Genomic DNA, 4904 nt, shown 5'->3' with positions numbered 1-4904 from the left:
TCAGTCGATTAAGTGTCTGATTCTTGATTTTGACTCAGGTCATATTCTCATGGTTCATAAGATTGAGCCCCTCATCAGGCTCTACCCTGACGGTGCAGGAACTGATTGGGATTCTCTCTCTCCCTCTCCTTCTCTGCTCCTCCCCGATCATGCTCTCTTTCCCTCTCTTTTTATAAGTAAGTAAGTAAATTTAAAAAAAGGATAAGAATGAGCAAATGCCTTCCCCCACAAAACCTGTGTGATCAATGAGACTCAATCAAAAAGGCAAACATTTGAATAATTGGGATTCCAGAAGGAGAAGAGAGGGAGAAGAGAGCAGAACATTTATTTAAAGAAATAATAGCTGAAAACTTCCCTGGGGAAAGAGTGAAACATCGAAGTTCAAAAAGCTAATAGGTCAAACACAGGCAGCAAATTCCTTGACCTCAGCAGGGGCAACTTCTTACTAGGCATGTCACCAAAGGCAAGGGAAACAAAAGCAAACATGAACTATTGGGACTTCATCAAGATAAAAAGCTTCTACACAGTGAAAGAAACAATCAGCAAAACTAAAAGGCAGCCTATGGAATGGGAGAAGATTTTTGCAAATGACATATATGATAAAGGGTTAGTATCCAAAATTTATAAAGAACTTATAAAATTCAACACCCCAAAAAAAAACAACCCAGTTAAGAAATGGGCAGAAGACATGAACAGACATTTTTACAAAGAAGCATCCAGATGGCTAAGAGACATAGGAGAAGATGCTCAACATCACTCATCATCAGAGAAATAGAAATCAAAACCACAATGAAATACCACCTCTCACTGGTCACAAAGGCTAAAATTAACCACTTGGTAAACAACAGATATTGACAAGGATGTGGAGAAAGGGGAACCCTATTGCACTGTTGGTAGGAATGCAAACTGGTGCAGCCATTATGGAAAACAGTATGGAAGTTCCTCAAAAAATTAAAAATAGAACTACCTTATGACCCATCAATTGCACTACTAGGAATTTATCCAAAGGATACAAAAATTCTGTTTCAAAGGGGCACATGCACCCCAATGTTTATAGCAGTGCTGTCAACAATAGCCAAATTATGGAAAGACCCAAAATGTTAATTGTCTGATGAATGTATAAAGAAGATGTGGTATACACACACACGCGCACGTGCACATGCACACACACACACACACACACACACACACACACACACACAGTGGAATACTACTCAGTGATGAAAAAAATGAAATCTTGCCATTTGCAACAACGTGGGTGGAACTGGAGGTATGCTAAGTGAAATAAGTCGGTCAGAGAAAGACAAATATCATATGATTTAACTCGTATGTGGAATTTGAGAAATTCAACAGGTGAACATAGAGTAAGTGAAGGAACAATAATATAAAAACAGAGAGGGAGGCAAACAGTACATTAAAATAATTCTTTTAATGTACTGTTGAATTTGATTTGCTTGAGATCTTGAGATCTTGAGATCTTGTTGAGAAATTCTGCACCCATGTTCATCAGGAATATTGGCCTGTAATTCATTTTAAAGTGGGGTCTTTGCCTGGTTTTGGAACCAAGGCAAATCTGGCTTTGTAGAATGAGTTTGGAAGTTTTCCTTCTATTTCTGTTTTTTGGAACAGTTTGAGAATAGGTATTAACTCTTCTTTAAATGTCTGGTAGAATTCCCCTGGGAAGTCATCTGGCCCAGGACTCTGGTTTCTTGGGCGATTTTTGACTACTGATTCAATTTCTTTGCCAGTTATGGAGTTTGTTCAAATTTTCTATTTCTTCCAGTTTCAATTTTGGTAGATTGTGAGTTTCTAGGAATTTGTCCATTTCTTCCATATTGCCTAGTTTGTTGGCATATAATTTTTCATAGTATTCTCTTATAATTGTTTGTATATCTGTCGTGTTGATTATGATCTCTCCTCTTTCATTCATGATTTTATCTCTTTGGGTCCTTTCTCTTCACTTTTTGGTAAGTCTGGCTAGGGGGTTATCAATTTTTTTAATTCTTTCACAGAACCAGCTCTTAGTTTAACTGATATCTTCTACTTTTTTTTTGTTTATATATCATTTTTTTTCCTGCTCTAATCTTTATTATTTCCCTTCTTCTGCTGGCTTTATGCTTTGTTTGCTGTTCCTTATCTAGCTCCTTTATGTGTAAGGTTAGGTTGTGTATTTGGGATCTTTCTTGCTTCTTGAGATAGGCCTGAATTACAATATATTCCCTTGGGATGCCCAGGTGGCTCAGTCTGTTAAGCATCTGACTTCAGCTCAGGTCATGATCTCGTTGTTCATGAATTCGAGCCCTGTGCTGGGTTCTGTGCTGATAGTCTGCTTCAGATTTTGTGTCTCCCTCTCTCTCTGCCCCTACCCCACTCATGCTCTGGCTCTCTCTCTCTCTGAAAAATAAATAAACATTAAAAAAATTTATACAATATATTTGTCTTAGGATTGCCTTTGCTGCATCCCAAAGAGTTTAGACTGTCGTGTTTTCATTTTCATTTGCTTCCATGTATTTTTAAAAATTTCTTTAATTTCCTGGTTAACCAATTCATTATTTAGTAGGATGTTCTTTAACCTCCATGTATTTGTGGACTTCCCAAATGTTTTCTTGTGGACTTCATGTTTCATGGTGTTATGATCTGAAAATATGAATGGTATGATCTTGGTCTTTTTGTATTTGATAAGGGCTGATTTGTAACCCAATATGTGATCTATTCAGGAGAATGTTCCATGTGCTCTTGAGAAGAATGTGTATTTTGCTGCTTTAGGATGAAATGTTTTGAATATATCTACTAAGTCCATCTATTCCGGTGTGTGATTCAAAGTCATTGTTTCCTTGATTTTCTGCTCAGATGATCCATTCCTTGTTGTAAGTGGGTGTTAAAAGTCCCCTAATACTCTGGTATTATGATGAATGAGGTTCTTTATGTTTGTTACTAATTGATTTATATATTTAGTTGTGCCAAGTTGGGGGCATAAATATTTACAATTGTCAGATCTTCTTGATGGATAGACCCCTCAATTATGATGTAATGTCCTTCTTGTTACAATCTTTGTTTCAAAATCTAATTTTCTAATGTAAGTATGGCTACTCTGGCTTTCTTTTGATGTCTATCAGCATGATAGATGGTTCTCAATCCCTTCACTTTATATCTGCAGGTCTCTTTAGGTCTAAAGTGAGTCTTTTTTAGGTATAATATAGATGGGTATTGCTTTTTTTTTATCCATTGTGATACCCTATGTCTTTTAATTAGAGCTTTTATTCCATTTACATTCAGAGTGATTAGTGAAAGATATGAATTTGGTACCATTGTGTTAACCTATAGAGTTGGTGTTTCTGGTGATGCTCTCTGGCCCTTTATAGTCTTTGTTGCTTTGGTCTTTTTTTTTTTTCTTCACTCAAAGAGTCCCCCTGAAAATTTCTTTCAGGCCTGGTTTAGTGTTCACAAATTCCCTTAGTTTTTGTTTGTCTGGGAAACTCTTTACCTCTCCTTCTATTCTGAATGGCAGCCTTGTTGGATAAAGAATTCTTGTCTGCATATTTTTCCTTTTCAGAATATTGAATATTTCCTGGCAATCCCTTCTGGCCTGCCAAGTTTCAGTGGACAGGTCTACTGCTGACCATATGTCTAGTCTACTCTTGTTGGTTAAGGACATTTTGTCCCTAGCTGCTTTCAGAATTCTCTTTATCTTTGTATTTTGTAAGGTTTCCTGTGATATGTTTTGGTGTTGACCTGCTTTTGTTGCTTTTGAGGGGATTTCCCTGTAATTCTTGGACTTCAATGCTTTTTTTCCTTCCACAGATTAAGGAGGTTCAAATAAACCTGCTTCTTTTCCCAGCTCTTCCTCTGGGACTCTTATGCTGTAGATATTATTGTGCTTTATGTAATAGCTGGGTTCTACCTTCATGATCTAATAGTTTTTGTTCCGCCTTCTTTTCAGCTTCATTATTTTCCATAATTTTATGTTCTATCACCCATTCTCTTCTCTGCTTCTTCAATCCTTGTGACTATATATCCAGTAAGCTTTGCATTTCAGTGATAGCTTTTTTTTTTTATTTCGGCCTGACTAGTTTTTAGGTCTTTTATCTCTACAGCAAAGGTTTCTCTAGTGTCTTCTATGCCTTTCTCAAGCCCAGCTAGTATTCTTATGACTGCTTTTGTAAATTTTTGTTCAGATATATTGCTTATATATGTCTTGAGCAACTCCTTGGCTGTGATTTCTTCTTGACCTTTCTTTTGGGGAGAATTCCTCTATCTTATCATTTTGGCTAAGTTTCTGTCTTTTGTGTGTTTTAAAAGCTTGTTATGTTTCCTGAATCTGAGAGTACTGCTATATTAAAAGGGGCCATACACTGCCCAGGGCCTGGTACTTCAGGAAAGTGTTTCTGGTGTATGTTGTGTGCACTTCGCTGTTGTGTTTTGGCTGCTCTTTCCCACTGGTCAGTCCTCTGCAGAGCTCCTCCTAGCTTGCAGTGGGGAGTATTTGGAACTTTAATTAGGTATGTTTTAATTTGTTTGTTAAAATAAGCCTAGAAAAAAAGGCCTGATTTCCCCACTAAAAAAAAAGAAAAAAAATAAGGAAAGGAATGAAAAAAAACCTAAACATACAATTAAAAAAAAAACAAGTATAAACCCGATTCATAAGAAAAAGTAAGGGAAAGAAAAAGAAAAGAAAACAGAACAGAAAGAAAAAAGAGAAAAGGGAAAAAAAAGAGAAAAAAGGAAAAAAAAGAGAAAAGGAACAAACAAAAAACTGTAAGCCTGGTTTCAAAGGGGAAAAAAAAGAAGTAGAAGAAAAGAAAAAAAATTAAGCCTTGTCCTATTTCCACCAGAACTGCAGGTGATGCTTTGAAGCACTCTATGGTAGTAGACTTGGTGCATGCAGGGTGCTGCCTGTGCTGATC

The sequence above is a fragment of the Panthera uncia genome, assembly GCF_023721935.1.
Source record: "Panthera uncia isolate 11264 chromosome A1 unlocalized genomic scaffold, Puncia_PCG_1.0 HiC_scaffold_16, whole genome shotgun sequence".
Classification (NCBI taxonomy): Eukaryota; Metazoa; Chordata; class Mammalia; order Carnivora; family Felidae; genus Panthera; species Panthera uncia.
The sequence above is the reverse complement of the archived record's forward strand: the minus strand, read 5'-3'. Positions refer to the sequence as shown.